The sequence below is a fragment of the Myotis davidii genome, unplaced genomic scaffold (assembly GCF_000327345.1).
Source record: "Myotis davidii unplaced genomic scaffold, ASM32734v1 scaffold363, whole genome shotgun sequence".
Lineage (NCBI taxonomy): Eukaryota > Metazoa > Chordata > Mammalia > Chiroptera > Vespertilionidae > Myotis > Myotis davidii.
The window spans coordinates 444,676-455,466 of NW_006294069.1; the positions used below are offsets into that span (position 1 = coordinate 444,676).

The 10,791-nt window shown below is 53.2% G+C and overlaps 1 protein-coding gene across 3 annotated transcripts in view; it reads left to right on the forward strand.

Annotated features, from left to right (window-relative positions):
- The first annotated feature begins 7,773 nt into the window (after positions 1-7,773).
- Positions 7,774-10,791, forward strand: part of FOXN1 (forkhead box N1) — a 28,338-nt gene continuing 25,320 nt past the window's right edge. For all 3 annotated transcript variants that reach the window (XM_006768015.2, XM_015566724.1, XM_015566723.1), the window contains exon 1: positions 7,774-8,018. The gene's annotated coding sequence lies outside the window, so the exon portion shown is untranslated. The remainder of the gene's footprint in view (positions 8,019-10,791) is intronic.

Here is a 10,791-nt window from a genome sequence, read left to right on the forward strand (position 1 = left end):
ATGAAGCACATGAAAAATCACCCAGCCCCACACTGAGACCCCCACAAGGCCCCAGGCCAAGCCCCCCCACCATTGGGAATGGGCCAGACCCAGGATGGTGGGGCTCCGCCAGTGGCTTGCCCCAGTGCCGGGGCTCCCCAAGGAGCAGCCCCGCCCCACGGTGAGGAGGACCCTCTGCCACCACTCTCTTCTAGACCCTGGGGGGTACCCTAGTCCAGCCCTGGCTGGGGAAGAGAGTTGTGCTTCTCAGGGGCACATGCCCCGCCCACTGTTATCAGCTCACCCTTCGTACCACCACCCATCCTCTCCACGTCTCCCTCAGTCCTGCTCAGAGAGGGTCATATGTGGACTAAGGTCACACAGCAGTCTCAGGGGATAAAGACTGAGCTGGCCCTGCCTTCTCCGGGGAGGAAGGAGACAAAAGCTGGCCTGGGGGTTGAGGGGTCCGCTGTGGTGGGGCCCCTGGCAGAGCTTGGGGGCCAGGCCTCCCCCAGGTGCTCAGAAACCATCCCCTCAGCAGGTGGGAGGGCGGACGGGAGGCAGGCGGCACCTGTCAGCCTAATCATCGTCATTAGCTGGGCAATAAAGAGGCACGGACCGGCCAGCCTTTGAAGGAAGGGCCTGTCGGCCCAGGTCAGGTTTGTGCAAGCAGCCTCGCAGCTCGGCCTTCCTGCACACGTACCCCGGGCCGCGGCAGGTGGATGGGGCGGTGCTGGGACTAGGGTCCACATCTTCCTGCCTGGGCACCCGCACCCCTTCACTCGTGGCTTCCAGAAAAGTCGAGGTACTTTGGGGTCTCCCACCAGCTGAATGTGGGCAGTGCTGGGACTCTGGCCCTGCTATGGGAGTGAGCTCCTCATTGCTGGAGGAGATCAAGGAGGCCAGAAACAACCAGAGGACAGTCTGCCGGAGGCAGCTGTGTGTTCCGAGCACAGGGCCTGGCACTGCGATTATTATATAAATAAATGAATGTGTCAGAAGCACTGGGGGCTTCTTGCTCCTGGAGGAAAGTTGGACATGCTACCCTCAGAGCCCCTTTGCAGGCTGCTGTGTGGCCTTCAGACAATGTCTTGGCCTCTCTGGGCCAATGTCATCTTAGGCTGCGCATAGGTCCAGGTTTCTGAGCCAACTCCTACTGTTTTCCCTGCCCTTGTGCCCTGGGGCCTTGGGAGAGGCCCCGTGTGCCTCCCACTCTTCTCCTGCTGGCCAGCACCAGCCCCAGAGGCAACTGTGGCGGCCAGAGTGCCCCCAGAAAAGATGTCAGGCCAAGTTTTTCCAGGAGAAACCTGGCATGTGGAAAAGGGGCATTTGTCACGAGATGGACAAGGTAGGAGTAGGCTATTGATTCCATTCTCTGGGTTCACCTTGATTTGAGCTCAGGTGAAGGGCAGCGCTGGGGGTTACAACCCCAGAGTAAGGGCCCTTGGGGACTCAGGCCATGACTTCCCTGTCTCCCCAAAGTCGCAGAGGGGAGGCTGCTTCTTGAAGAGGGTGGGGTGAGCTGTGCAGGAGGGAGGGTGGTGCAGCCAGGGAGTTCTGGGTGAGGGGTGGGGTAGGAATGGGACATTCCAGGTTCTGGTCGGGGCCAGGCTGAGGAGGGTGCCCCCTACAGCCTCCACCCAAGTCTGGGCTCCATTAGTCAAGGTCAGCAGAGTCCTGAGGTTTTGCTGGGGCAGGGAGTCTGAGGGCCTCCAAAAGCCCTGGATCAACCTCAGGGAGGGAGCAGGGAGAGGAGGGGGCACAGAGGTCAGGGAAGGGAATAGAGCAGCCTGATTGGAAAGGTTGTGACAGGCCCAGCTGGTGTGGCTCAGTGGTTGAGCGTTGACCTAAGAACCAGGAGGTCACAGTTCAATTCCTGGTCAAGGCACATATCCAGGTTTCGGGCTCGACCTCCAGTTGGGGGCATGCAGGAAGCAGCTGATCAATGATTCTCTCTCATCATTGCAATTTTTCTATCTTTCCCTCTCCCTTCCTCTGAAATCAATCAATAAAAATAATTTTTTAAAAAAAGATTATGACAGGGAAGGGTGGGAGATCCACAGACATGTATATACAGAGCTATGGGTTCTTGGGTACACATAGAACAACTCACAGACACAAGCACAGACATAGATACCTGCATACAGTTACACACAAAGAGACACTCATGTGTGTACAGTTATTCACAGGCATCACAACCCTTCAAACACCCAGTCATTCACACACACACACACACACACACGCACACACACACACAGAGACACTCATGTGTGTACAGTTATCACAGGAATTCACAACCCTTCAAACACCCAGTCATTCACAGACACACACACACACACACACACACACAGATTCTGGCATGGACATGCCCAGCATCACATTATAACTCCACAATTTAGCTGCACACCCATGGTGGCACATGTGAGCATGAGAACAGACGTGTAGATACACACTCACGCACGGTGAACACGCATACACCGGCATTGCTCCTCCCCACCTCCACAACCCTGCCTCCCAGTAGCAGGAGAGATTAAGACAAGACAGGAGAAGCCTGCCCTCCCCACCCAGCAGGACTCTAGCTATGTCCCTCCCTACCCGACACCCCCCACCCCCAAGCTCTGGGCTTGGAAACTCCCTGGATTTCCCAGAGGGTCAGCCAACCAGAACAGGCTCAGACCTCCCAACCCAGGGCCCCTGCCACACACCCTCCACAGCTCTGGCCAGCACTCCTCTATCATCCGCAGCCAAGGAGCTGCCTGGTCTCCCCCCAGAAGCCCACCCTGATTAATTCCAGACCTCTCCAAGCCTTCTCTTTGTTTCTAATGTTTTTATTGATTTCAGAGAGGAAGGGAGTGGGAGAGAAAGATAGAAACATCAATGATGAAAGAGAATCATCGATCAGCTGCCTCCTGTCACCCTCTACTGGGGATCGAGCCCAAAATCCAGGCATGTGCCCTGACGGGGAATCAAACCGTGACCTTCTGGTTCATGGGTTGATGTTAAACCACTGAGCCACACTGGCTGAGCTCTAAGCCTTCTTTACATGAGGTCCGCAGGCTCATGGCAGCTATGCTTAGGCCCAGAGCCGCCACAGATGTTCCTCAGTGTCTCCCATGCCAATGGAGTGAGACGGAAGGCCTGCGAAGTAGCAGACCCGTCTTAGAAACCCACTAAGGAAGGCAAGTCCAGTTCACACTGAGCAGAAGTGGACAGAATATGGCCAGTCCTAATGTGGGTTACAGGGAGGGGCCTCCACCTGCACACGGGGGCTCCCAAGGGTGGGCACATGCTCCCCCTTCTCCTGGAGTCTTGCCTCAGACTGGAGCATGGCAGACATTGGCCCCAGGGGTTTCCATCCCTGGTCAGGGCTGCCACTGGTTCAAAGCCGCCCAGCCCTGGGCAGAGCCCAGCAATAGACAGTGAACCCGTTCTAGACCTTCAGGCTCCAGAAAGACAGAGCCCCCGGGCCCCAGTCTGTCTCACCAGCCCTAGCTACAGCCCATCCAGGCCAGAGCCCAGCTCAGTGACAGATGCAGGCCCTGAAATGAGGGTGCAGGAGTGTGTGGGACCAAACCGCCAGATAGAAGTCCTTTCCAAGGGAGCAGAGACAACACCACAGCAGCTAGAGGTAACGTGCGGCACCAGGACAGACTTTCTGGATCCGGGAGAGGATTCTGAGGCGCTGGTATGATGAGAGAAGGGGACGGTGGTCCGGTTTGGGGGCAGAGAACGAGAAGGACCTCACAGACCCCCTTTCATTCCAAAATTCTCTGGGATTCCCGAGGCTCCTGCTTCAGCTCCCAGACAGCATGCAACGAGGAAATAGTGCTTCCCAAAGGAAAGCAGGAGCCGGCCCACACCCTTTCCCGGGGCAGAGGCGGATCCTCTCTCAGAAGAGAGAGAAGTTCATCTCACCCATCAGAAGCCGAGTTTCACTGTGGGAAGGTCAAACCATGATCGGTCCTATGTCCCATCACAACCTTTCTGGGACCCTCCGGCCCTAAATCAATGTGAAATTCCTTGATTTTTAATAAAGTTGCAAGTGTTTTCACTTATTGGCCACTTGCATTTTATTAGTAAATTGCTTCTTATATCCTTTGCCCATTATTCTCTGAGCTTGTCTCTTCTTACTTCTTTAGAAGAGCTGTTTATATATTGTGGATACCAACTCTTTGTTATATGTGTTGCAAGATTTTCTTTTAGGCTGTTTTTTTGTCTTTTAACTTTATACGGCATATTTTACTCCAATGGTTTATTAGCCACTTGCATTTTATTGGTAAATTGCTTCTTATATCCTTTGCCCATTATTCTCTGAGCTTGTCTCTTCTTACTTCTTTAGAAGAGCTGTTTATATATTGTGGATACCAACTCTTTGTTATATGTGTTGCAAGATTTTCTTTTAGGCTGTTTTTTTGTCTTTTAACTTTATACGGCATATTTTACTCCAATGAAATACTTAATTTTTCCTTAGCCAAGTTATATAATCCTCTATGGCTTCTGGATTTGAGGTCATGCTTTAAAAATGCCATTTCCACTCCATCATTATGAAAATGTTTCTTATATATTTTCTATTTATTTGTATGGTTTTCACTTTATATTAGATCTTGAGTCCATCTGGATTTTTTTATGTAGAGTGAGAAGTAAGGCTTCACTTTATTTTTTTCAAATGGAAAGCCCATTATCCCAAGTCCATTTATTGAAGAATTTTTGTCTTCCAGCTGCTTTAAAACACCTTATTATCATATACCCAGTTCTCACAAATACCCAAGTTTATTCTGAACTCTATTATCTCCAACTAATTTGTTTGCTAATTTGCACCCAAATCACACTGTTTTAATTGCAGAAGGCTTATTGAACAGCTTTAAATCTGGCAAGACAAGTTCCCCTGTTAGTCTCCTTTTTAAAAAATTCTAAGCTATTCTCATGTATGTACTCTTCCCCAAACTTTAGAGTCAACTTGTAAAGTTGGGGGAGAGGGATTCGACTTTTTTTTTTTAATCCTCACCTGAGTATGTGTCCATTGTTAGAGAGGAAGCGAGAGAGAGACAGATTGATGTGAGAGAGAAACATCGATCGGTTGCCTCTTGTACGCACCCCAACCGGGGATTGAACCCACAACCTAGGTATGTGCCCTGACCCAGAATAGACCCCTCAACCTTTCAGTGTACCGGACGATGTTCCAACCAACTGAGCCACACCAGCCAGGGCAGGATTAGACTTATGATTTGAATTATATTCAGTTTATAGATTATTTAGGCCAGAGTTGACATCTTTACAATATTATACTGAGTTTTCAATTCAAGAACATGATATACCTTTATGTATTTTTTAGGTCTTATTTTGTGTCTGTCAGTAAAGTTCTATTGTTTTCCTCTTGTAGATTTTATACATTTCTTATTAAGTTTATCCCTGGGTATTTTGTAATGTTGTTGCTACTGTGAATTGCAGGTTATGTCTCCTTATATTTTCCAATTAGTTGTATAGAAAAGGCTTTGATTTTTCTATACTTAACATGTATTCTGATTCTGCCACCTTAATAATTTCTTTCACTGGTTCTAATAGTTTTTCAGCTGATTCTCTTAGATTTCCTAAGTAAACAATGACATCACTGGTAATTCTTAAAGGTTTTGCCTCTTTCCTGTTCATATTTATGTCCCTTATTTCTTTTTCTTATCTTATTGCAATGTTAGGGCCATTCAGAATAATGTTGATTGATAGCAATGAGAGCAGCCTCCAATTTATAACTTTCATGCCCAGATTACCCATATGGAATTACCTGGGAGTCTAGAAGAAACAATTAGGCCCCCCCCCCATACATCAGAAGGGAGCAAGTCGCAAACACACTAGTAGGTCCCGACAGCTGCTCTTTCACTGTGAAATTTCATCAATTATTAGGTTAAGGAGCAGGGTTTTGATTGCTGCTGTGAGACCCAGGGGAAGGTGAACTGAGTCAGGACCCCTGTTCTAGCCCCAGAACACAATTACTACACCCACTTGGGCAAACCACCACATCCTCATGTCCCACCCAGCACCACTGGGCTTGGTGAAGAGAAAGGGGGCACGTATTCATTTATTGAGCATCTAGTATATACCAGGCATGGTGCTAGAACTTTAGACATAATCTTACTTAACCCTCACAACAACTCTATGGGTAAATAATATTATTCCTTGTTAACAGACGAGGACACGGAGGCTCGGAATGATACGTATGGAGGAGGACACAGCTAGCCATCACTCGCAGATGGGCGCGTTGCTATCTGCCTCAGCACCCTCTTTTCTGAAATGGATATTCCCTGCCTAGACAAAGAAGTCTCCAAAAGTTTTAGTCCACTCCACACTGGCGCCAAAAGACCCCCACCCCCCATCCTACCTAGCCAAGGCTGACCTTACTACCCTCCTTGGAATGAGATAGAGTAAGAGGGGAGGAGCTGGCCTGTCCACACCCTCAGGCCAGAAGCCAAATCCCAGGTCTTGCTGGGCAAGAGATCTACCTCTAGGTCCCTGGAGCCTTTAGCCCCAGGAAGACATGAAAGTGAGCTTTGAGGACAGGAAGGGGAAGGAGAGGCGGGAAAGAATGGCCAGGGACAGGAGACAGGTCGGACAAAGATGATGAAAAGGGAAGCAGTGAGGAAGTGGTGGGGGCAGGGTCTGGGCAGAAGCAGGGAAAGCTGACGGGGAGCCAGGGGCAGGCCCCAGGCCTGAGTCCAGGGAGGAGCAGTGGGGCCGGTTCCAGGGCTCACCAGGCTCTCCACTCTCGAGGTGGACTCTGGGGGCCAGGACCAAGGCCACAACCACATGGGCTTCTGTTGCCATTCTCTAGGCCCGTGGTTGGCAAACCGCAGCTCGCGAGCCACGTGCGGCTTTGGCCCCTTGAGTGTGGCTCTTCCACAAAATACCACGTGTGGGCGCGCACATACAGTGTGATTGAAACTTCGTGGCCCATGCGCAGAAGTCGGTATTTTGTGGAAGAGCCACACTCAAGGGGCCAAAGAGCTTCATGTGGTTCGCGAGCCGCAGTTTGCCGACCACGGCTAGGCCATAAAGAGTGGCCGCGGATCGTGACACAGAACGGGGGCCCATCTTCACCCACTCAGTGACACAGATACACACACAGGGAAGGACTGCTGACCCAGAGCACAGATATGTGCATGGACACACAGGACACACAAGAGGACACGGACACGGCCTGGATACAGGGACACGGCTTCCCACACAGACACGGGGAAAGACTTAGATGCAGATGCACACCAAGCAGGAGATGAGCGTACAGACACACAGAGAGCCACACGTGCCTGCAGACACACGCAGGGAGTCACGACACATGTACACATGGGTGCACACACCCACACACACAAGGAGACACCCCAAAGGTGGCAGAGGGATCATAGAGAGACAGACAGATGGCCAGACCCCAGGGACAGAGCATTCTCAGCACATCTGTGCTTGTGCTTGGCCCTTGAGAAGCCACAATTACCACTCGTCCACACCGGGCCTCAGAGACCCCGGGGCCACCACCCAGAGCTACGCCCCAGAACCTTCTCACCGGCTCCATGAACATACATGTGGTGGCCCGGCTCTCCTGACACACGTGTGCATGTCCCAACAGGCCAGTGCCCCACCTACGGGGGCTGACATCCCCGTTCTTGAGTGCAGGTGGGGGCCACGGGACAACCCCCTCCTTCGCAGGCCACAGGCTGTGCCTGCTGGCAGAGACAGGGGGCCTGGGCTGGCTCAGGAGAAGGGAGGGGTTGGGGGGACCAGGGCGCGGCTGGGGCGGGCACAAGAGCCCGTACCTGTCAAACAAGAGCCAAGGAGCAAACTAGCTTCTTAGTCACCTTGCTCTTCTCCCCGTTTTGGCAGCAGCCCCTCGGGGCAAGGGGAAGCTGATATCATAATTATTGGCTCACCCAGCAACTGCCTCCCCTCACCTGATGTCAGCACAGACCCGGGACGGCCGGGCGAGCTGACGGACTGACAGGCGGACCGAGCTCTTGGCCCCCCAGCCTCGGGGCCCCACGCCGACCTGCTTCATTGAGCAGGTAAGAGGAGACCCGGCCCCAGTCAGCCGTGGAGGCCAGCAGTGCCGGCCAGGGCCTGGGGTGGGAGGGGTTGCTTTTTTAATGGGGCCGGGAAGTGACTGAGAGCACTGGGGTCCTCCCCATCTTCTCACTGCAGCTCAAGGGAGACTCAGGAAGTGGGTGAGTGCCTGGAGGCCAAAGAGGACCCTCTCCGCCATGCTCCTCCCTCTCGCTCCTGTTTCAGGTTGTCTAACTTCAATCCTTCTTGCTGTAGCGGAGCTTTTCATTCTGGTCTTGGTTGGAGTTTGTGTGAGCCTCTGTGTGTTAAGAGGGTGGACTTAGCCACCCTGTGCTGGGAGATGATGACTCGGAAGTGCTTGAACTGAAGAACTTGAGCGGAAGGGCAAGGAGGCATATTCCCAACTTAGTGTTTTTTTCCAAGTAGAAAGGGGAGCACCCAGCTCTGGGGGCTGCTGGTGCCAAGGTTGTGTGTTGGCCAATGGATCAGGCAACATCTCGAGCAGCCTGGGCTGGGTTCTAGATGCCTGGGGCCCGGGGGGAGGCCTGGGTTGCAGGAAGGAGCAGTGCACCTGGTGGGGAAGCAGACAGGTGGCAAACAGGTGCTGTGGCCGGTACCTGATGCTGAGCTCGAGGCAGAATCCCCCGGGGGTCTAGGAACATGTCTCCCTAGAGAACGCTGAAGCCAAGGGGCCGAGTGAGCAAACCTGGGATCTGCAGGGAGCTCTCAGACCCTTGAAACCTAGGATTGGGGGCTGGGAAGTAAATGCCAGAGGGAATTGGCCGGAGCAGCAGGAAGCCTCCTCTGGCTCCCACATCTCCTCCCCACCAGCTACCTGATCAGGTAAGGTTCTGGCATTCCCCGTGGAGTCCCCCAGGCCCTCCCTAAATGTCCAAAGAGCAAGTTAGATTAAGTGTAGACTCTACCAAGTGGGCGTGTTTGCCTCTTCTCTCTGCACCTACAGGGGCGGGGGGATATGCTTGTATGTGCTTTATGCCAGACCCAGCTGATCAGAGGAAAACGACCCCGTGGAGAGGGTCCATTCTCTTGAGAAGTCATCTCATCCACCCCCCTGCCTCTAAGCTGGTCATTTCTCACGCCAGACAGGACTGCCCCCTCCTCGCTTTCCTAATCCCTCACAGCCATGAAGTCCTCCCTGGAGTCTGAAGTCGCAGGGCTACAGGGTCCAGCTCTGCCAGGCCTCACAGCCTTCTCTGTTCCCCACTGAACAACACCAGCTCCTCTGGGCTGACTGGGGGGTGAGATGGGGAGGGTGGCATTGCACTCCAGTCCGGTCTCCATCGTGCCTGGCTCAGGTGATGGCAACACCTTGGTCATTCCTTGACCCCCAGGATGCAGGCAGTAGCAGGGTCTCCCCACTAGCCTGGCTCCTCTCTGGTGGTGGGCCAGGCCGGGCTAGGGATCCTCAGAGGAGAAGGTGCCATGGGGAGAGGCACATGTCCTCCCAGCTCCCGCCCAGCCCCGCCCGTCCTGCCTCTGCCGAGCTCAGCTCCCGGCTCCAGGGCCTGCCGAGGCCCCCTGCCCCCCCAAGAGGGTTTTATTTCCCAGGGGCTCAGGGAGCCCCAGAATCCTCTCGATTCTGCTCCTGGGAAGGAAAGAAAAAAAACCACTCGGGATTTTGGACCCCTTCTTGCTTCCCATCTTTGTCTCATCCACACACTGACCCCACGTGGCCCCCCAACCAACAGCTTTCATCACCCATGTGAGGAGAGGAAAAGGCTCGATACAGTTCAAGACTAGGGGAAAGCCGACCGGTGACACGTGGCTTCTGGGAAGCTGTCGTGTGTCCCCTCCCTGGTCTCAGGGAGAGCCTTCCTTTAGTTTCCATGGAGGGTCTCCTCTGCCCTCGCTTCCAGTGCATCCTCCATCCTTCCAAGCCAGGAAGTCCTTCCTGATGTCTAGCCTCCCTCCTTCTAGTTTGAGTTTTCATGGACCAGAAGCACACCCACTGCCTGCACAGGGCTCGAACACACAGCCAGGGACTGGCCATTGCCTGGGAGTTTGTGTACGAGAAGGGACAGAAAGAAGGCCCCATGCCCACAGCCCCTCTATGAGTCTCTCCATCTCCGTACTTGAATGAGGAGGGGGCTGAGGGGAGCCACTTTCGCCTGCCTCCTTTTCAGGAGACAGAGGTCCCGCAGGCAGGCCCTGCCCTCTTTGCTTCCCAATCACAGTCCTCCATCCCTCCTCTGAAGACGCATGTCAGTCTCTCCTGCTGCAGAAGCCGATCTCGGCTGGTTGAACTCGCCCGCAGGCTTCAGCAGATGTTTCAATCTTTTAAACTGACTTGGCTGGACTATGTGACCACAGGAGGTGGTTTCCTGAGTGGAGAAGCAGCCATTGATCTGGGATGGGTGTGGCCGGGCTGGCAGCATGCCCAGGAGCAGGGCAATGACACGATGACCTCCAGGAGAGTGCATCTCGGAAGCATCAGTCAAAGGTCCCTGAATAATTTTGGTCTCTCCAATTGACCCTTTCCCGCCTTTTGTCCCTTCCTCCATCTCTCTGCTCACCCCCAACCTCAACCCCCACTCCATCCCTCACCCCTCCATTCTAGCCCTATCTCCTTTCACAGCCCAACCCTATCCCCATTCCCATCTTCAACCCCAACCCAGCTCTCTTCCTATCCAACTCATCCTCAATTTTACCTCCATCTTTTTTTTTAATTTGTTAATCCTCACTGTTTTTCCCATTGATTTTAGAGAGAATGGAAGGGGGAGAGAAGGAGAGGAGAGAAAGAGAGAGAGGGAGAGA